Below are 23,312 nucleotides of genomic sequence, written 5' to 3' on the forward strand. Positions count from 1 at the left end.
TCTCATTAAGCTGATTAGTATGCTGCTTAGAAACAGTACTAGGTGCTGTAACACATGATTATAATCATAAAAATCCTTCAGTGTTTGCAAGGAAGCATTAACGAGGTATATTAAATTTTAAGGAGACTGCGAGTAGCGGCTTTGCAAACCTCAGAGATTAAGATTTAACCCTTATGTTACGAAACACTGTTATTTTGTCATTTGGTAACTGTGCCCATCAAAAGAAGTATAAATTATCTGGTGACGGAATCTTAGTGGATCATCCAGACTGTTCATTTTTGGATAGGGGTGAAGACTTACACCATTTAATGGGCTCTCTCTGTCCTTCCGCAGACATGATATCCCAGGCAGGGACTGTGATTGGGTTTAAAGAGATCCTTTATAGAACTAGATAAAAACCAATTAAAATCCAGGGATGATACTGTAGGAAGTCTCAACCAAGTTGGAGTGTTTTCAATAACTTTCCCAGTATACAGTAATGAGTACAAATTGTACCTGCAGTATGTGTTTTGCAGAAAATTAGAACTCAAAGCTGTTTGTTAAACACTAACACTCAAAGCTGGTCTGCATAATTGCCTTTAATGTTCCTCTCTGCCCCCTTCCCAGCCTGCGCAGAACCGCAAAGGCCACTCTGCTTGGGGCTGGAGTGGAAGGAACGGCTTCTTCCACGTCACAGCGTGTGAGGAGCTCAGCTTTGAAAGGCAGCGAACCTATGCCTGGGTCCTTCTATTTCCAGATCTTACTTCCACCTGAAGGAGTCCAAATTCACTTCCTGCCATTGGAACAGTTTTTGCACATCTCTCCTCTTTGTATCCCAATGTTTACATGTGTTGACCAGCCAGGTGGTCCAGGAGGAGCACTTAACCCCAGCCAGGACGGATTCCTGAGCCAAGCAACTCCCTAGGGGGACCGGTGGGGACAGAGCTCAACTGTGGAGGAAGCGCATTCAGCCCTGGGGAGGGGGGGGGGGGTAGGTCTGCTGCCTCCTGGGCCTCCCACCAGGCAGACTATGCATGGCATGGAGGGTCTCCAACAGGAGACCTGGCTTCCTTGGCAAGAGGACAGGGGTGTGAGTCCGTCTTGCAAGGGGAGGGAAGAAAAGACATGAATGTTTCTTTGCAGGAGGGAGAAAAACAGCAACCAGGGTACAGGACTGACTGTGTCCACGAATGATGATGTGGACACCTGCACACATTCATGCACACATTTAGGAACATGGTCACCTGTAGGAAAAGAAGACTACCAATTCGCCATCTTTCCTTTTTGCTTCTGGTGGCTGTCTGCGCTCAAATTAAAAAAACAAACCAAGAAATAAAAAAGTCCATTTTGGAGACCAGCCAGAAAGGAGTAATATCTCCTGGAGATTCTTGCTTTCATTCACCAAACTTGCCGAGTTCCCACTGTATGCCAGTCCCTGTCCTTGGCACGTAAGACACGCCGGTAGACAGAATGGCAAACCCCAGTGTTTGTGGCACCCACTGACCAGCAGGGAGGAGCAGGTCCAGTGTGCAGAAGCTGCTGGAGCATGACTGCTGCCTGGAAGATCCCAGGCAGAGACTCTCACAGCCCCCAGGGCCCTGTATGAGGCCCCTTCTCCACCTTCAAGCTCCATCCAGCTGTGCTGGCTCCTCTCCTAAGCAAACACAGATCATGACCCTGAGGCCACTTGGGAGTGCTCAGAATTCCACCCAACGGCTCTGGGGAAGTTTGGAAAGTCCAAAGGCAACATGGCTGGCCCACTTCCAAAGCTGCCCAGTTGGCCTTCTCAGAAGACATGAATCCAGAAAGACAGGCTATTTTCAGGTTGCTGCTGATGAACTGACGCCAATTCAGCAGGAGGGAGAGGAGGCTGAATGTGCACTACAGGGAGACTGCAAATCAGGTTGGGTGAGGGGCAGCAGGTTGAAGACCATCCCCCATCTTCATTCATGCTGGGTAAGTAAGAGCTCAATTTGTCAAATAATGAATATAGGGAGTTTTCAAGTTAGGCTTGCATATGGAATCCTTTAATTATGTTAAAGAACTTTTTTTTCAGTCAACAGATCTTTTATAAGGAACTGGACTTCAGATGCCTTTGCTGAAGCCTCAGCTGAGGGAAGAAAGAATGGTATAGAATGTGCAAAGGTACCGTCAGAGGCTGTCGCCTTCTGCCTCTCTCTACCTATCACCTTATTTCTTTCCTTACAGCACAACCTTTTGTTGTTGACCCTTTTACAAACGTGGTTCTTTTCCACGAGGGCATGATCACGTCCGCCTCGATCAGACGAAGCCTCAAGGCCCAGGACACAGCTAGTCCATTGTATGTGAAGCATGTTCTGACCAAAACAGACAAATGGATGAAGAGACCCTATAAACATAGCCCATAAAAGAAGGCTAGCCCTGTAGAACCACTCTCTCCCAGCCTCATGTGACCCCAACTCAGCTTACAAAAGTCCACCAGCATCTACTATCTACTATCAGAGTTTGTCAGAGTTGGAAGGGTCTCTGGCTAATGTAGAACCTAGGGGTCCAGGAACCACCAAGAGAGAGCCCCCCCATCACCAGATCTTTCATTACATATGCCCATGGTGACCATCCCAAGCCTGGGCCACCGCTGAGCAGCTAACCCCGTTCAGAACTTGACTACCCATCATGGGACCCATGTGAGAACTTAGAATTTCAGTAGAGATGGCTGGCACCCTAGGACACCCTCTGAGGATTACAGGCACCCTAGGACACCCTCTGAGGATTACAGTGCACATGCAGGCCCTCGAATGAGCCTACACAACCCACGGTGAGGAAGGGCCCCGCCAGACAATTGTCTCAAAATGTTTGGTGAGACCCAAGCACCCCGTGATTCCGTGAGCAGGTGCAGGCATTGCGATGGGTCAGTTGTAACCCATGCCAGCCACCAGACTTAGAGCAAGAAAGGGGAGCGTGAGTTCTTGGAAAGAGCACGGGGTAATTGTTGTGCTGTCCCTGGGCCAAAGCAGCCGAGGCAGGATGAGCTGGCCCCAGGCCCGGCCCGCAACTCACAAAACCTGGGTCAGCCCCAATTTCTCCAGCCTTGACACTTCACCCTTCCAGAACTCATTTACCCCTTATGTCAGTCATTCAGTAAATACTTGCCAGGGGCCTTCTAGTACCTGCCCTCAAGGGTGTCTGTGACCCTGGAGGCCAACATAGGCAAGGTCACCAATTAATGGCAAGCAATGAAAAAAGGCCCTAGAGAGCCTGTACTGAAGGTTTAAAGAAAGGAGTAACCACTGCCGCTTTGGCATATGTGTGTGTGTGTGCGTGTGTGCGCGCGCACACGCGTGTGCGCAGGCATGTGGATATATGTGTGTGCATGAGTGAGTCTGTGTTGGGGGAGATGCAGGCATTCCCTAGTAGTAGCACTCTAGAAACTTGTACAGATGCATATCCTGGGAAACTCAGGGATCATTTGTCCTACTGTTAAGGGATTGGATCCAACTGCAGCCCTGAGAGCTTCTGGGGCCCAGGGAGGTGAGGCTGCCTGCAGGGTCTCACCGTTGGATGGAAGGAGGCAGTCGTTATTCCTGTTCCCCAGCCCTCGGGGAGCAAGCACAGGGAAACTGCCTTCCCTTTAGAACCACACTGCTCCCTCACAGGCCCTGTGGTGAATGGCTGTCAGTATCCCTGGCAGAACACCCTGTGTCCTGGGATACTCCAGGACCAGGGATACTCCCTCTGTCCTGGTAACTCGGGCACATGAACATCTACACGCAGCACTGCCCATGCATGGTTACTAAGTCTAAGGAGCACTTTATCCCATGTGCCCAACCCATCCTTCTCTCTCCGGCCCTGGCTCTGAACTCATTATCCCACAGTCCCGCAGCTGAGGGACCCACATGAAGAAGCCAGTAGCCAGTATAGGGTTGGCCACAATCCTGGGCTTGAGACAAGAGAGGAGCTGTGCCCTGCTGAGGAATCTAGACAGTAACTCGCCTGACCCTCCCACCCAGGTGGGGAAACACTCAGCACAATTAAAAGCAAGTAAACAAACTACTAAACACTGAGAACAGCTTGCCCCGGCCTTCAGCTCAGGGCCCCAGCCCACAGCATAACAGGAAGAAGATCAATAAACCCTAGTTGACAGATGGAAGGAACCAATGCATATGTAATTTGCCTAACTGTGGAAAGGCAGTCAAGGCTGGACAGTTAGAGGCCACTGTAAACTGCTGAATCTGGTACACCACCCCTCCAACATGGAAACACTCCAACATTCCACCCCAGTCCTGATCTTTCCTGATCCTCAGGGTCATGGCAGGGCCCTACTGGTACTCAAGACAACTGTCAATATTGACAAAGAAGCAGGCATGCATGTGAGTCCCAGTCACCATGGCATTTCTCACCACCATGTGGAAATGTCTGGACCCCACATCTGAGCACAGGTAGGGCCCCAGTTGAAAGCTTCTGAAGGCTAGAGGTTTTCTTCTAGCTGTGCAATTTTACATTTCATACAAGGGTATTTGTGGCATAGGAAACCCACCATTGGCTGCACAGATTATCAAAATACATTCTGTCTCATCATTCTCATCATTGCAGGTACAGTGAGCCATTCAGCTGCCTTTGATGGTGCTAATGGTTATTTTGATTTTGTATTTCTGCCTTCAAAACTATTTCCTGTGATATCAATGACAAAAGTTTTCACTTAACTCTTCCAATAGAGAACCTAATTGTATCTTTCACTCAAAATGAAATTTAAAACTATCAGGACACCAGAAATGCCAGCTGCTAAGAGTCTAAATAAATTTTACACAAAAACACAGTTTCATTTTGCTAGCACAGAAAAAAGAAAGTAATCTTATGAATAGTCCAAAAAATATAGATCTTGCCAGTAAGTTGCATGAACGAGTTTTATCCTTATACCATGAAAAAGAATAGTTGGGAAATGAAATGACTTTCAAAATAACCATTTCAACTGGGTTTTTAAAAATCAAATATTGTTGTCTAGCCAAGCACAACTAAATATTCCCTTTTTTATCAATGTGGGTAAAAGTGCTGCCTCGGAAAACGTACAGGAGTCCTACAGCTCCCAACTGCTGGGCAGGGGAGGGATGTGGATTCCCAGCAAGGGCCCCAAACACCACTGTGGGACTCACAGCACACAGTTCTGGTATTAGGTGGACCCCCTTTCTTGGGGGGCTCAGATGACCCTCTGCCCTTCCCCAACAACCCACCTTGCTTTCTTACACCTAGGGAAGTAGTAATTAAGACGACTTCACCTAGAATGCAATGGCTTCTTATTAAATACTATTTTCCAATTGTTGTAGCTCAAACTGTTTAACCAAGGTTGTTATAAGCATAATACACTCCTGTTCTGAAAATACAGAACACCAGACTACTGAACCTTTTCAGGGTCATTAAACAGCTGTAAACATTATTACAAAAATAAACCAGAGATTTCATGCTTACATTTTGGCCTAGAGCTTGCTATGCTGAGCAAGTACATTTTTTCATCTCTTACAATCAACGCTGGTGACATTTGGGCATCCAAACAAATTACATCACAAACATTACTGAGGTGGGCAGGATACTGAGTGGTTTATTTGCCAGATGATTAATAGATAAACAGGAGGGCAGTTCAGGTGACCTGTTCCATTCTGACTGATATGTAGACAATGCTATGAGGCAGGGCCAGAAATAGTTAAATCCTTGCTGAATTTATTAATGAAAATATGATATGCAAATAGGGCTGTAGAGTATGGCGACTGTGTGACCGGGAGAATCAAGTTGGAGAGTATGGTTGAACTCCATAATCTCCCCTTGTGGATGGAATGTTGGCCAAAATCAGGGCCCTTATGGGCATTGGATGGTGAGTGAGAACCCACTGGACCAGCTTTGCACACAGCCCCATGGAGCCCCAGCCAGTTTCTGTACTGAGGGTTAGGGGTTGGAGGACTTAGGAGAAGAAAACCAAATAAAAAGTATCCTCTCTTTTAAGACTTTGGATGATTTCAAAATTCTCAAGGGCAAAAGCATATTGGTTTTGGAGTCTGGGTGGAAACTGTAGACCAGAATTGAAGACAGATCATGAGCATATCAGACGGGAAAGGAAAACATTCAAAAGCATGCTCCTGGTCATCTTTTCAGGGTAGAGAACACTTCCTGTCTGAGTTCCTGGTTCCTCATCTGCCCACAGCACACGAAGCCAGGCAAACAGATGCTGGGATGGAACTCTAACAGTCTCATATGTGGTAGCTGTTAAGACCATGGATGTGTTAGGCAGAACAAGCTCTCAAAAAAAAACACAAAAAACAAATAACTGTTATCATCACCATTTTCATCACTGTCATCATCATCACCTTCCTTTTCATCATAACTATTTTCATCATCACCACCACCATCACCTTCACCACCACCACCGTCACCACTGTCATCACCATCACCTTCACTATTGTCACCATTGTCTTCATCTTCACCACCACCATCATCACAACTGTCACCATTGACATCATTACTTTCACCACCAACAAGGTCACCATTGTCATCATCACCATCCTCTTCACCATTGTCACCACTGTCTTCATCTTCACCATCACCATCATCACCACTATCATCATCACCATCATCATCACATTCACCATCACCACCATCAACAATGCCATCAACACCACCACCATCACCTTCACCATCACCATTGTTACCACTGCCATCATCACCATCACCTTCACTATTGTCACCATTGCCTTCATCTTCACCACCACCCTCATGACTGTCATCATCACCATCATCGTCACCTTCACCATCACCATTGTCACCATTGTCTTCATTTCACCACCATCATCATCACCTTCACCACCAACATCACCACTGTCATCACCATCATCATCACCTTCACCATCACCATCATCACCTCTGTCATCATTTGTCATCACCTTCATCATCAACATCATCACCATGGTCATCCTCTTCATTATAGCCATCACCAACATCACCTTCATTACTGTCACCATTGTCATCACCATCATCACCACTGTCATCTTCACCACAGCCATCACTATCATCATCATGTTCACCATTGTCACCAAAGTCATCACATCATCATCACCTTCACTACCACCGTCACCACTGTCTTCATCATCACCATCACCATCATCACCACTGTTATCATCACCTTCACCATCACCACCATATCATCATTTTTATCATAGCCATCATATCATCACCTTCACCATCACAATCATAGTCACCATTATCACCTTCACCATCAGCACCATTATCATCACTGTCATCATCACCACCTTCACCATCACCATCATAATCTCTATTGTCACCATCTTCATTGTAGCCATTACCACCACCATCACCATCTACATATCAACAGCATCCTCCTCACCCTCCTCCTTTTCATCATCATCCTCCTCCTTCTCATCACAATACCCTGTGCCAACACTGTGCTAGGTATTTCACAACCATTATCTCATTTAGCCTCCTACAACCTTAGGATAGTAGGTAGTAAACTATTCCCACACTAAAAAGAGGAAACTGAGGCTCAGAAAACTTAAGTCCAACAGGGTCACACAACTGGGGAGACTGACTCCAGAGTCCGAGCAAGACATGCTGGTGGGAAAGCTGGCTTCTGGTGTCCATACCATGTTAGTCTTGCTGGGCTGAATGCTGACAGATGTCAGCTTGTCCATTTGCAAAATGTATAGAAACAAAGGAAACCACAGTTCAGGGAAAGCTAAAAGGAGGGTAAGGAGCCAGAGCCCTCACAAACATGTGTGCCAGGAAGAAGAAACATGCAGTACATTCCAGAGAAAGCAGCACAGGGGACTGGCGTGGGCAGCGGTGGGGGGTGAGAAGTGGGGTTGGGGAAGGCACTGTGGATACAGAAATGTGGCAAGTCTCTTACTCACCAGTGGGGGAGGGTGTCAAGCAAGTATTTATTTATATTATCTTATTGCCTTTGTAGTCATAAGGTGGATATATTATAGCATGTTCTCCTGCCCTAGGACAGGTGGGTTATTCCCCCAACCAGCCTAGAGCAGTGGAAAGAGAAAGGCCCCTGAGATGCTAGGAACATGAATCCAATTGTAGCACTTCCACAGCTGTGGTACCTCGGTTACCTGCCTGAGTCTCAACTTCTTTGTCTCCAAAATGAGCTGATATCAACTAACCTGCATTACTTCACAGAGTTTTGAGAAGGCAAATGGGATTGCAGGAGAGACAACATGGCACTTAATTGTAGAAGGTTGTACAGGAAACTTTCTCAGGTGCCAACCACAGCTTCAGCCCAGACTTCCAGATCTAGAAAGATCTTTAATCTGGGAGTAGAATAAATATGGAGAGGCAAAGAACACAACCAAGGCACAACCAAGCCCGTAAACATGGTTGATAAAACCTCATTCATTGCCAGCTTTACTGTGCATCATCAAGTGGGACTCATCATTCAGCAGCATTTCTCAGGGCTTACATGTGGCGAGACGTGGGGCAGCTATAAGCAAGACCAGAGCCTTGCCTTTGAAAGTTGACTCAAGGGGAGAGAGACCCACTGGACAGAAGTGCTGAAAGGGGGAAATCCACAACAGGCTGTGAGGCTGGCACAGGCAGGGATGGGCAGCGGAGGCAAGGGAAGGGAAACCAGTGAGGATAACAACTGGGAAGAGGTCGGTCCTTGGCTGAGCCTGAAGGAGGTCACTAGGCACAGAAAGGTGAAAGGGCATGTAGGACAGAGGGAACAGAATGTGCAAAATGGGGGGTGAGCATGGAATGTTCTGGGAGAAGATGGAGGGTGGAGTGGAAGTGGGAGGCCAGGCACAGACTTGAACGCCTGTCTGTGCAGTATGGAGTTTACATCTGGGGCAAACGGGGGCTCAGGAAGCTCCTGTCAGTCGTAGTATAACACGGATGTCTCAACAGCTGCTGCACCACATTAGTAGTTTTCTAGCACTTTGGGTCAGAGGAGATGGGGGAAAACAGAGGGTGAAAATAAACTCCTGAACCACAAAGCAAACATCTGAGGGCTGAAGTTCTCGTTGTGGTGAGGGAGACCTCCCTGCGCCTGAGAGAAAAGGCTGCTCGGAGTTTGGAGAGGACATTGATCTTCCCTCTTCTTTGTAACAGCAAAAAAGTGAAAGAAGGGCCACCCCCAAATCTGGTAGCCCACCCCCAACTCTCCTGTGGCAGCCCAAATTTATCCTTCACCTATTCCAGGAAGCCTTCCTGGATTTGCTTCAGGCTGGAGGTGATACACAGTCTCCCGAGCTCCCATGCAGTTTCTCTGGAACTATTTGTACATGTTCAATGCACCCCAATACACCTCAATAAGGAAGTCACATTTCTCCTCCTCCTCTGTGGAGCTCTGTGACAACAGGGCTTCTATGACCCCTGTCTATGGCACCTGGAGGACCAAGTCCCACCAAAAGGTGGTCCTTTAAGCTTCTGATGATCACAGTGCAGGTGAGAGAGATATCCCAGAGCACCATAAGAATGCACAGCATTTTGTGGGCAACAGCCCAGGCCTCTCCCCACAGAATGCAGGCCACTTCAATTGGCGCTTCCATTTCTCCCAGATGGATGATTTGGGAAGGAAATGGCCCCCTAATTTGTTGTAATTGATTTATCTGAACTGTGTCCACCCCATCAGGGGAAGCAACAAAAACTATATATATATGGGCTTTTAATGAATGACCTACCTTTAAAATATCACAAAACTGAAAAAGATACCAGCCGTTGTCATGAAGTGTATTGATTATTTCTCTCTCACTGGCTTTCTTTCTCTTTTTAAGCAGACTTCGCCATGGCAGGAAGTTAGATATTTAATCCCCTATTAACCCGCCTTGGCTCCCTGCTCAGGCTCAGCACACAGCCACTGCCCTAGAACAAAACAGGGGGACCCGGCACCCACAGGATTCCCGGCAGCCCCTTCCTCCCAGAGGGCAGCAGCAAACACCCTTTCACCCCTGATTAAAGCCATTTACCTCTGAGCACTCCTGAACTAGGATATTGTGTCGAATGCTTTATTTTCATTTCACAGAAGCCTCAGATTTGATTCGGTGCAAAACTAAATATAATGTAGAATGCATATATGCAAGAGTGATCAAAGAGGGCCTGATTGTGAAATATTCATAGAAGTCAACCCAGGGAGATCTGTTCACAGGGGCACCTGTCGAAGACATAAGCTCAGATACACATCATCTCCTAAGTATACACAATCATTACTGAGCAAAAAATCCAGGCACACCAAGGGAGTCCCCGCTGCCTGCAACTACCAGGTGTGGGCCAACAGATAGGGCCTGGCCAGGGCCGGGCTGGGGCTTCAGTCCTTTTTGGCTCTTGGGGTCCCCAGTTCAGTATCTCCAGCTCCTGTGCAGGTCACCAGGCTGGCCTAGCCTGGCCTCCGTGGAGCCAGATTCTCGGGAGGGGAGGGAAGAGCAGTTGAGCAGCTCCTGACCAAAGCAGCTTGCCATGGGGCTAGGCTGCGTGTCGGCCAAGCTCACAGACACGGGGCTGCTGGGAGCTGCTTTCCCAGCAAAGGGTGCTGCTGCTTCATGCAGATGGACTCAGAGACAGAGATGAATTTCCAACCACAGTTAGGAAAGAAGAGAGAGCAAAGACAGACTTCCCAGCTCACACGTGTGTAAGGAGGGAGAGCCCTTGTTTAAGGCTCATCTTGTTTAAGCCTATTGGTATTTGGAAAGGGGGCCCTCTATTTTCAGGGAGCAAGTGAGGGCACTTGGTGTCTTTTGTGCATATCATCCCCTCTGTCTGGAACACTCTCCCTGCAGTCCCCACTTGATCCCTATGCCTTGTCCTCTGGTGAAGATTAAATGTCACCTCATCCAGGGGGCCCTCCTTGATACCCAGGTCAGGAGCCCCCCTGTCTGTCCATCTTGTCCCCTCACAATGGCTTCCATGCTGGGGTTGGGTTTGTCTGTATACCTGTCCAGAGACTCCCTGTGGGTGGAGGCCATACCACCGGCTTCAGTGGTGTGCCCCCAGCGCTGGCACTGAGCCAGGCCCAGAGGATGTAGTCAATAAATATTTGCTGAATGAATGAGGAAACGAGCAAGCAAATGGATAACTCATTGAATGCAGACATGAACGAATAAATGAGTGAACATATCAATCAACAAAGGGTGCAGGCCCAGGGCACAGCATCTCTCCTTGGGGAGAGAGGGGACACCCAGGGCAGAAGGAGTCAGACCACAGGTCACTCCTGCGGCCCCAGGCAGACCCTGCTCTCTTCTCCTCAAGGCACAAGCCAGGTGAGAAGTTCACCCCATAGAGCCTGATGTAAAATGTCACCCCATCCATGCCGCTCCCAATCCCCCACACTTCACAGTCGCCATGAAGGGCTAATCCCACTCCATCTCATGGTGGATGATCTGAGTCCCTGTCTCACCATCCCCCACCCCTGTATGGGACCTCCAGAGACCCATATCTAACCCAAACCCAATGCTTTGCACGTAACACGAACCTACGAATTCTGGCTAGGTGAATTCTAAGCCCCATCCACCTGCCCTTTATAGACCCTTCATTCCTTTTACTCCTCTGCTTCCTTCAGTATACTCACACTTGCCCAAGCAAACATGTGTTCATCCACTCATTCATTCAGCATTTCTTAACAATCCACCATGTGCCAGACCCTGTGCCAGGCTCTGTAGAGAAAAGAATCAGAAATATCCCACCCTGCTAGACCTCAGCATCCAGAGGGCAGACAGAGCTGCACCACCGGCTCAAAGATCCATCTGTGCACAAAGGGTCGGGGGACTGGCAGCTATGAGGGCAACCACCACACCTTGACCATGCATCGCTGAGTGTCAGCACAGAAGAGGCCTAAAAGGGATGGGCTTGTTGACAGGATGACACTGCCATTCTCTTCCTCGGGCTTGCTTCTCTCTGAACCTCTGCTGATACGTCCCTCCCAACCCCAGATACCATCACTCCAAGACCCAGGTCCTTGCACAGGCAGGAAGAAACGACCAACCAGTGCAGAGCAGCACCATGTTCCTAGTACCTGGAACAGCAACCGGGCTGGGCATCCCAGAACACTGGCTGCTGCCCATACCTGTCCCACGTGGCCTGCACCCTCCCCGACGGTCACTCTCCATCCTGCCCTGGAACCAACCTGCATCCTAGCCCAGACAGCTGTGTGGCCTCGGATGCCCCAGCCCCTCTCAGAGTCATGGCTTCCGGTCCGTAAACCCAAGCAGGCTGGCCAGGCTGATTGCTACCCTCAGCTACTCAGTCTGTCCTCCTGCATCCTGATTTATGCTTCTGACAGGGAAGGGGCCTCCCAGCCAAGCCCTGCTCCTGAACCATCACCAATCACAGAGAATGGCTGGAGTTGAACTTCATCAATGCTGAACACCAGGGGAAACATTAAAAATGAAGCAATTAATGTTTTTCTTCTTATAAGGGAGGAAATGCCATGCATGGGCTAGTCCAGGGCCATCAGCCTGTGGTCAGTCCACCCTGCCCCGGACAGGCTGTACTTTATCATCATGAGTGTGACAGGAAGTCTTCACCATCCTCACCTCAAGAGGATACCTGGACATGAGGTATTTCCTAAGAAGGGGCTTTCCGGAAGCCCTGGGGTGTGGTGAAGCGTGAAGAGTTTGGTGTAGAGGTCTGAGCTACACAAACTGCAAATGGCATCTAGAAGTGACGGTGGTCAACAGCAGGGCAGTTGTGTCAATCTTTAGGGCCCCAGAGGAGACTCTTTTCTGGGACTCTGACCAAGGAAAATGGGCGGCTGCCACCAGAGGTGGTCTGTGTCTTCTCCAGAAGAACTGACAGCTCAGAACCTTCAAGGCGGTACCTCGTCAGTTATGCGTCTGTGACAGGAGAGTAACAATGCAGTAATTTATGGAAGGTGTTTGCTCTGGACAGGTTTCTGCACCTGGCTCTTCTTCTACGACCACAATGACCATCCACTGGCCATCACTGCTGGGCTTTCAGCCCGCCTAGTCCTGGTCAGTCTCACTCGACAGCCTCCTGGAAGTCAAACACTCCCAAGGCCTATGTGGTAGCCAAGGGGTTCATAACTTCACCATTTGTATTTTCAAAAGTGTTTGAAGTCAATGAGTGTTTGTAGTCAATGAGGAAGAGCTGAACACCCCCATTTGAAACATGGACAAAAGGCACGTGAACAGACAATTCACAGAAAAAAATAGAATTGGCTAACGACCATAGAAATGTCACTCCCTTGGGGCGCCTGGGTGGCTTAGTCAGTTAAGCATCTGACTTCGGCTCAGGCCATGATCTCACAGTTCATAGTTTGAGCCCCATGTCGGGCTCTGTGCTGATGGCTCAGAGCCTGGAGCCTGCTTCCAATTCTGTGTCTCCCTCTCTCTCTGACCCTCCTCACTCCAACTCCATCTCTCTCCTCTCAAAAATAAATAAACAAAAAATAAAAGAAAAGAAAAGAAAAGAAAGAAAAGAAAAGAAAAGAAAAGAAAAGAAAAGAAAAGAAAAGAAAAGAAAAGAAAAGAAAAGAAAAGAAATGTCACTCCCATGGGGCGCCTGGGTGAGTTAAGTGACCAACTTCGGCTCAGGTCATGATCTTACGGTTCATGGGTTGGAGCCCCACATCGGGCTCTGTGCTGATGCTTGGAGCCTGGAGCCTGCTTCGCATTCTGTGTCTCCCTCTCTCTCTGACCCTCCCTCACTCGAACTCTGCCTCTCTCTCTCAAAAATAAATAAACATTAAAAAAAAAAAAAGAAATGTCACCTCCTGCTAGACAGCAGAAAGACTTCAAACAATAGGGAGGTCCTGTTTTAAAATGATTCTGTTAAAGAGTACGCCCAGACCTTGTGAGGACCCTACATTTTCTCCACAGAACCACAGCACACCCAGAGTAGAACACAGGAGAGGTAAATGGCCTTGTTCCAACCATGGCTTCCCTTCCAGAGTCAGATGCCAGAGCTACTGTGTGGGGCTCTCGAAAGCCACTGACTGTTGCTTTGAGGAAGACAGGCCAGGAAGGTGAGCACTCTAGAAAGCTCTTCCACATCTATGCTGGAGACTAAAGGAACTGAAAGAACCCTGGCATTCAAAGATGTGGTTCAGGCTTTCTGCTTTACCTGGAGAAAGCTCTTAGAAAGCCTCTGCAGCCCTACCAGGGAAACTAATCTCTGGGGCCTGAAGGTTGTGCTGACGGAACACAGTTTAGACCTAGCCAACGCACCCTGCTTACTTGGGGGGCAATGTCCCCGGTCCTCGGGCCAGCCTGTTTCTGCTTGCTGCTTCTGCACCCATAGGCTGTCTCCATGTAAAAACAAGAGGCAAAGAACAAGCATCATGGTCTTCCCTGCAGTACAACTAACCAGAGTTCATACCAAAAACTTCCACAAACAGTCACCCCCACCCTCCACCCAATCTCACTTCTCACCACTTTCCTCCACATTCCCAGTTGCTTGGGGAGCACTTCTCCATCCCATGAATGAGATCCATGCACAACTTCTCTCTTTGCACAAGGATGCTACTTGAGGGAAGGGAGGCGCAGGTGGCGGTGGCAAAGCTGGAGCACACTCAGAAGTCCCCTCACTCCTGGATGCTTAGTCTGATGTGCCCACTTTATAGATAGGTATACTGAGGCCAGCAGATACATGATGGTCCTGCTAAGGTCACATAGCTAGTTAGTAGGTATGTGTCTGTGTTCCTTGGTTACCTCCTAAGCACTCAAAAAATTTAGTAGGTGCTGGGGTGCCTGGGTGGCTCAGTCCAATTGCGTCTGATTGCCTCTCAGGCCATAATCTCATGGTTTGTGAGTTCAAGCCCCACCTCCGGCAGAGCCTGGAACCTGCTTCGGATTCCGTGTCTCCCTCTCTCTCTGCCCTTCCCCGGTTCGTGTTCTGTCTCTTTCTCAAAAACAAATAATCATTAAAAAAATTTTTTAATTAAAAACATTTAGTAGGCACTAAGTAAATGCTCGCTGGCTGGCCAAATGGATAGGTGAGTGGATAAAGGAAGAAATAATGCACAAATACAAAGATGGACGGTCCAACCAACAAATTCTTGCCTCTACTTGCTCAGCAGCCAAAGGGGGACCAGCCATTACCAAAAGGCTTCAATAATCTATCTTCCCCTGCTGGACCCCAAGCTCACCAGTTTCTTTTTTTCCCCATAACTCCTTCTTCAATCAGACAACATAAAATTAGACTCTTGATTGCATCATGTCCTGTGTGTGCTGACCAGCCTTGAGGTCCTCGAAATCAGCTAGAGCCTGTTAGCATGGAACTTCCTCGACCTCCTGTAGAGCCCAGTGTGGGGCATAAAGCCATGAACTAGCTGTTGAGGTCTGAGTCTCCACCACCCTCGGGAATGTGAAATCCTCCCAGGAATCACCCCAGGGTAGTCAGAGGCTATAGCCCCAGGGCACTCAGGACTGAAGAAACTCAAGATAAAGATTCTCCCAAGTCTTTCCTAAGCAGGCAAGCAAGAAGAGGAAAGATGGGATAGAAGGTGAAAATGCCCCCCATTTAGCAGTACACTTCAGGAGAAGGAAAGAATGTTTCCATTCGCTCATTCATGTGTTTGATTTGCATCAAATTACATCAGGTTGATGTGATGTAACATGACATCCCTCCATGAAATGCATAAATCAAGGCACCCCATAAATTTAAAGGGATAGAGCTCTTTTCCAGAAGTGGCTAATTACTCATAAACAGCAGATATTTTATTGCCCTTGGTCAGTAGCAGGTTTTTAATAGCCGGAGCATTTGTAACTCAAGCTTTTCATAACACAGGGCCGAGGAAGCCAAGCATTACCTGTTTGTAGCTCCCTGGAGTGTTACAAAAATCTCGTCAAGGTAGGTCACCTCTGGGGAGGCCCCCACCGCCATGCCAGTCTGGGGTGTGTGGCCAGCCCCTGGCCCACCACTGTTCTGCTGGAAGGGGAGCCTGGCATTAAAGCCAGATGGCTGTCTGGGAAAGGGGTCCACAGAGACACCACCCTACAAGAGCTCAGGACAGTTAGGCAGATCTAGGACTTCCGGTAAATTCATGGGGATGGGTTCCTGCACACACCCCTGGGAAGCCAAGTTTAGCAGATCCAGACTCTTCCACCAACTGCAGAGGTCTGGGCAGACATTCATTTCCCTCCACCCAGGCCCACCCTAGATCCTGCATAGGGGAATCAACCTCTTCCTGCTCAGCCCTGGGGTTTGGACGGGCTGTAGACAACCCCCGGACCCCAACTGTGAAGTCCATTTGAGCTCCTCAGAATATCCCACCCCTTGGCCTTGGTGCTAAGTTCAAGGATCATCCTGGAACTTAATTCAAACCAATGAGAGTGAGGGTTAGGGCTTGCCAGTGAGCTACAGATGCTTAGACAATCTCTGGTGAGGTCTGGAGCTTTGGCAGCCATTTTGCTACCAAGATTTGGAAGCTGCTGGGGGTGGGGCTGTCACACGCTGGGATAAGGCCAGTCCCAAGGAGACAGAGGAGAGAAGTCAGCTACTCAGGGACATAATTTGAGCTCCTGGATCAAATGGCACCTGAAGCTGAACCATTTAAATACTTTGCAATTACATGAGCCAACACAATCTCCCAGTGCTTTAAGCTGGTTTGGGTTGGATTTCTCGTCACTTGAAACCAAAGGAGTCTTGGCTGATAAAAGACCACAGCCTCCCTTCCAGACACCCGATGTGCCTTCAGCTTCTACTCTGCCCATCCAGCCTCCTGCCAACTCCTTCCCATCTTTGTTCTCTTCCACTGATCTCATCCGAGTGCAGGCCAGCCACACCATGCACGCCCAAGGGTGCCGAGCCTCGCTCTGCCTTGGCTCTTATGGAAGTGTCTGGTGTGAAGTGGAAAAGGCAGGCTAAGCCTTCTCCTGTGTCCCCTGGACACAGAATAAGTGCTCCACAATGGGCACTGAGGATGCATTTCTCGCCCTGCCCAGCTGTCTCCTTACCATTTGCCAAGGGATCTGGAATTCCACCATTGGGTCTTTCCCACAGGGCTTTTTTTGTTTGCTTCAAGGAAAAGAGATTCTATAAAAGTTTAGCTGTTAATAGTCCAGAAGTCTTCAGCAGGTTTGTGTGGATTTTTTTTTAATTTTTAATGTTTATTTGTTTTTGAGAGAGACAGAGCCAGAGACAGAGAGAGACAGAGAAAGAAAGAGAGAATCTGAAGCAGGCTCCAGGCTCTGAGCTGTCAGCACAGAGCCCGACGCGGGGCTTGAACCCATGAACCGTGAGATCATGACCTGAGCTGAAGTCAGATGCTTAACTGACTGAGCCACCCAGGCGCCCCTGTGTGGATTTAATAGGCTCCTTCTCAGCAGAGAGACTGCACATGCTCTTCCTTCTGTACCAACCCTCCCTTCCCCATCCCCTCTTCAGGTAGCTTCTCTTTCAGATCTACAGCCCAATGTCACTTTCCCATGGGTGCCTCCAACTTCCCTAGACCCCTCCCCCAGATGCCCTATTACCCATGCTCAGGCCCCTGCGGGCTCCGTTATTAGCTGAACTCAATACAGTGTCTACTGGCTGATGAAGAAGTGTTCCATGTGGCATGGGCTCCATGGTCTACAAAGAAAATCCTCACCCACCATTCCCTTTGCTCTGTCCGCCCTGCACTGCAGGGACTCCCAGCCTCCTCTTCGTTGTACAGAGGGCCCCAGAGGGACTGAACTCCAACCCAGTGCCCCTGCCTGAGTATAGGTTCCTCTGGCACGTGCTGTGTGCACGTCGGGGAGTGAGGGAGTGGGAGGGCCTCCAGACCCGCAGGGCTGGAAATGGGGTACCTGGAGCAGAGGAGAATGAAAACAAGCTGCGGCAGGCCGTGTCTCCAGCCACCCCTGTGTCCCTGGGCTGGTGCCCCCCAGGAGCGATCCCCCCTGCCTCCTGTGTGTACTCACAGCAAGGAGGCAGCCCAGGCCCCTACAAAGCACATAGGACTGGGCAGAGAATATTAGACCGTGCCTTGTCTTCCAGAGGCCACGCCTACCCTGGCAGGGGGCCTGAGCCCACCTGTGCCTGGCCTCCCCTGCATCCTGGTCAGGTTACTGCTCATCTGCCCACCCACCTGCCCCTGTCTCCCTGCGCCCTGTGCCCTGTGCCTCGACCACTCCCCTGCCCCCTGCCCTGATGCAGCTGCTAGAGCTGCCAGCCTCGCTCTCCCGGGAATCCCCAGGGGGAAGCCCTGCCCCTTGCATGCCCTTCGCACAGGCTGGGCAGGCCCTCAGTGGCAGGGGAGGGATCCAGCAGGCTCTGCAGCACCTGCCCTCTCACCGAGGAATGAGGCTGGCCAGGCACCAGCATGTGCAACCTCTGATCTATGAGGCTGCTTGCTCACCCACAGCATCCCTGGACACCACGGGCCCCCAGTGCCCAGCAGTGCTGAAGAAAAGCGCCATACAGATCCATTCATTCACTCATCCATTCATTTCGCCTGGCACAGAATAGCCACTCGTTCCATTTCTGCCTCCCCATTAGCCATAAATTCTGCAGTGGCAGTGACGATCTCTTCTACTGTTACTGCTAAGTCCCTGATAGTCACCTGAGTGTTGGGCAAACCCGGAAGACTTTTTTTCTTTAACTTTTTTATAATGGAGTATACATAATATTCCTAATTCATATTAAGTGGATAGAATGTAAGGTTAATGAATGTGTGGATGGATGGACGGATTACTAGATGTAGGTGTGGACAGGTATCTGGAGGGATGGATGGACCCACAGCTGGATAGATGTGTGGGTGGATGGATGAGTGGTGGCGGGATGTGTGGATGAGTGGGCGGGAGATGGGAAGATGTGGACATGGCGCATGGGCAGAAGGGCCCAAGGGGATTCCTACAGGCATCCCCGATGTGTGAGTACTTATGAGAACTGTGGACATGAACCCGCACTGGCCCCCCCTAGAAAGGAACAGAGTCTTGGTCTGATACCAAAACTGAAAGCAGAAAGAGCACAGGGAGTGTCCCCAAAGGAACACTTTTGCAAGGAGGTGTCAGGAGAATTCAGAGAAAGGTGAGGGGAAAAAAAGGAATCAGAATCCATCGTAACACTGCTTGACATCGGGCAGCGAGGCCCTTGGGTTTGCCAGGTGGCCTTAGCCCTTTCTAAAAAAAAAAGCCCAACAATCTTAATGAGGAGAAAGGGGTCCCTATCCAGGGATCCTTCTGGGGCACTTTCCTGGGGCTGGGATCCCTTTTAAACCTCCATGGTCAATGTGCCCATCTTCAGGGGTTTTTCTGCAGAGCTCTGCTTCCCCAAATCCTGAACTGTCCATTCACCCAGGTCCCCTCAACCTGTCTCAGGAAATAAGGAAAATAAAAACAGTTTCCAAGGGCCTTACGGGCCTGTATTTCCCAATTGCAGGCGTCCACATGCCACCTGCCTGATGCTTTTTGCCATAGAGCTTCACTGCAGTAAACCACCTCCCCCTTTTTGCCATGTTTTTGTACCCCTGCTAATATTTTTTTAATTAATTCACTATTTTTTACTTTAATGCATTTAAAAGGAAACTATATCATTACCCTAAATGGAAATTTGTATCACTTGCTCTAAATTAAAGGTAATTATAAAAATAAATAAAATGAGAACAATGCTATTAAATTCTGGCTGAATACTGCTGCCTGCAGCAGGCTCTGGCCCGAGGCCTGCTCTCTCTTACGGAGGGAGGCTGACAAAGATACAGGGCTTTGTGCACACCAGCCAGCGGGGCTCACCCCCAGAGAGCGAGGGCATGCGCTTGAGGCATGGTAGGTCTCTCACCCTGTGATGCCAGTTATTTCATGTGGGGGCTCAGGATACCCAGTAGCCAGCTTCTCCCTGGTCAAAGCAACCCCTCCTTTACCAGTGAGGACCTTCAGATCAGGTCGGATAAGGATCTCCTTAAGAAATTCTGAATGGGGCCTCTGGATAGCTCAGTTGGTTAAGGGTCCAACTTTGGCTCAGGTCATGATCTCACAGTTCGTGAGCTCGAGCCCCTCATCAGGCTCTGTGCAGTCACCACAAAGCCCCCTTTGGATCCTTTGCCCCCTCTTTCTCTCTGCCCCTACCCTGCTCTCTGTCTCTCTCACAAAAACAAATAAAACATTGAAAAAAAAGTTCTGAATCAACAGGATTCATTGACCTTTCCACCTCATTAAAGGAAAGCCTTAATTTGAAAATACACTGACTCCTCCCTTCTCTGCCTCTTGGGTCCTCCCCCCACCAGTCTCTGACCTTTATCCCCTCCAAAGCCCGCAGGATGCTGTTTGGGTCATCAGCCTGGTTCGTTTTCCTCGGGGGACCAGGTGCCCTCGCTCCTCCAAGCCCGAGGCCGGACCGGCGGCTGGCCTCTGCTGCCCTTCTCCGAGGGTCTCTTTGCCTGAGGGGTGGGTGATAAGAAGCCTCCGCTCCCCGCCAAGTTCACAGAAGACTTCCGCCTGTTGCAAAAACACCAACTTTGATGGCAAGTGAAGGGAAAACAGTGAAACCAACCAAAAGACAAACACATATAATCAACACGCCTGTATTAAGTATGGTCAAGTTCTCCCTACACTGAGAACCTGGCCCCAGTGGGTTATCCACAGAGTTCTCTCTGGGAGATAAAGCCTCTGAAAAGAGCACAGCAGTTCTGAGACTGGGTCCTGCAAATCTACCTTGTTTTTCTTTTTCAAGAGAGGAACACTTCAAATATCGGTGAAATCTTTCTAAGAACAACTAAATAGATGGGATTTAGCTTCACAATGAACCGTATGTTCTCCTCAAAGGGTGCAAATGAGAATTTAGGATGTTTTTAAGAAAGATTTTGTTTTTCCTGATATTGCCTGAGCTGATGCTTCCGACGCTGGAGATTATCTGTGCAGCAGTCGGCCTTGTTGTAATTAACACACGAGTAGCAGCTCTACTTCCCAGTAATATATTTTCCTAAGACTTTGATGACGCTCAGAGATTTTGAATCCCACGCTGCAGACTTTGAAGACACGGCATTGGATAGAGACACCTTAGATGAAATTGGAAATAACTCGAGTTTAATATGCCTCCCCAAGAGCCTCACGGAAAGAATGGGTTAAGGGTATCTGAGCGCACTGTGGATCAGGGCGGGGGCAGGGAAGTTGGTCTTGTGGGGCTGCCAAGCCATTTGAGTGGTGATTGGGCCATCTTCTTGGGGGTGTTCTGGCCCCTGAGTGTCTTCTTTGGTCTCAAACATAAATGACTTCCTTAAAGGATTTAATTAATTCTTAAATGTGCACAGAGCCCATGAGCACAAACATTAACTTGTTAAAAGCATTAAGCCAGATTCTGTTCTCAGCCACTAACAAGCAGTTCCCCGTGACATCCTGGGAGTGTCACATGCAGGCTGGGCCCTGCAGATGCCCAGCACCCTTGGTGCCCAGCTCCTGCAAGCACCAGGCCGTGACTCATCTCGGGGCTGGCATCACTGGCTGGCCTCTGCTCCAGCCCCCAGAAGAAGCGCCTGGGGGAGAACTCTGTCCCCTCTCTGCTCTGCTTTCTTTCCTCTTCACTGAGCTCCCTGGGTCGCTGATGGCTTCTCCGTGCCTGGCAAGGACACGGAGGAGCAGGGGACACGTTGGGAGTCCTGCTTGGATGGGGTGAGCTGCAGTGAGCGGGGCCTCACGCTGAAGCCTCCCCAGATGTGAGCACATCAGGGGAGGAAACATACTGCCTCTTCTCGGACCCGGTCCAAGCCGTGCCTTCTCCAGGATGCCCTGCCCGCCCCCCTGCCTGTCCCCACAGTGCTGGTTCCTCGACACTACCAGCTCCCTTCTCGTTTACCACCCAAGTGTACTTTATGTTCTCTGCCTTGGGTGGAATCCGATTGAAAACCGCAGTAATGACATTCATCACACACAGAGGCACAGGTATGGATACACGTGCGCGCGCGCACCCTCATGACACTATCTGCTGCTGTAACAGGTAAAGGACATCCTTACACAGGGTTGAAGGGGTGTAAATTGCTACTATTTTGCTCAAATCAGCTTGGCATTGTAGATCAAAAGTCTCAAAAATAGTTACAACCTATGACTCAGTTCTCCACTCCTAGAACAAACCTAGAATGGTACCAGAATGAAGGCAAAACTGTCCAAATATTCCTTATGGCAACAAAATACAGAGTCAACCTACATGTCCAAGCGTGGGGAGTGGTAGGTCCACGCTGCTACCAATACCCTGCCTTAAAACCAGGCTTTCGAAAGGTGCTTCAGAAGATGGGGAAATGCTCATATATAATTTTAAGTGAAACATAAAACTATAATTACAATCTAATTCCAATTCTGAAAAAAAAGAGAGAGAAGACAAGGCAAGAAAATGTAACGAAATGTTAACAAACTATTATCTCTGAGGGGGGTGGGATTAAACGTCTTCTGAACACTATTTTGTATTTACCAAATTATTTCATGGGCATGGATTGTTTCTCTAAGCAAAAAATAATAAAAATAAAACATATCTTTGAAAAGAAAGCTACAGTGAAGAAAACCCACCACCACATATCAGGGATCAATCTTTAATACTTTTCTTTTTAAATATTGGGTGACTAGCCATATATATACATATATATTTTTTTCTCCAAACTAAATATATATAATATATATTTTAATTTTTTAAATTGTGTAACATTCATTAAAACATATATATATACATATATATGTATATATATATATATTCTCCAAAATAAATGCATATAATATATATTTTAATTTTTTTAATTGTGTAACATTCATTAAAACGTGATTACCAGGAAGTGGTGCTTTAGGGATGGTTGTATGACGGAGACAAGACCTTCTGAGTTGGTCCCCTGTCACAGAAAGCCACGCCCACCCCGCCTCACCTCACTCCCCCAGGCCCTAGACACAGTGTCTGGATCAGTATAGATATTCCAAAGTATAACTGAAGCAGACAAATAAAGATTCGTGAAGAAGTGGACACAAGCTTAAGGTATTTTCTCTCCTGGGATATTTAGATTTTTACAACAAACCCTGGAAGACTAAATAAATAGTTCCATTAAGTTCAACAATCATTTACTAAGTGCCTACCATTTAGATTCAATGGAGTAAAGGCCATTAAGTTAATTTCTTCTCATCCACGCTCTGCTCTACTCACAGCTCAGTGAGAATAATGAAGGCATATCACCTGGCAAAGGCTGCCTTCTCTGAAGGAGGAAAAGTTATATGGTGAGTACCCTGGGGTGCAAAGAGGGTCACCCCAGGAACACTCCATGGATGTCCGAAAGGGTGACGCAGCATTCACCTTCAGGCCAGAGAACAAAATCCACACGATCATGTTGGCAGATTGCTTACCAAAAAATAAAATAAAATAAAAGCCTTAAACAAAATAGGGTGTTTATTTCTGATTTTTAAAAAATTCCTGGTAATGCAAAAATAAGATCATCAAAATTTCTATTTCAG

The sequence above is a fragment of the Hyaena hyaena genome, unplaced genomic scaffold (assembly GCF_003009895.1).
Source record: "Hyaena hyaena isolate Hyena2069 unplaced genomic scaffold, ASM300989v1 scaffold_61, whole genome shotgun sequence".
Lineage (NCBI taxonomy): Eukaryota > Metazoa > Chordata > Mammalia > Carnivora > Hyaenidae > Hyaena > Hyaena hyaena.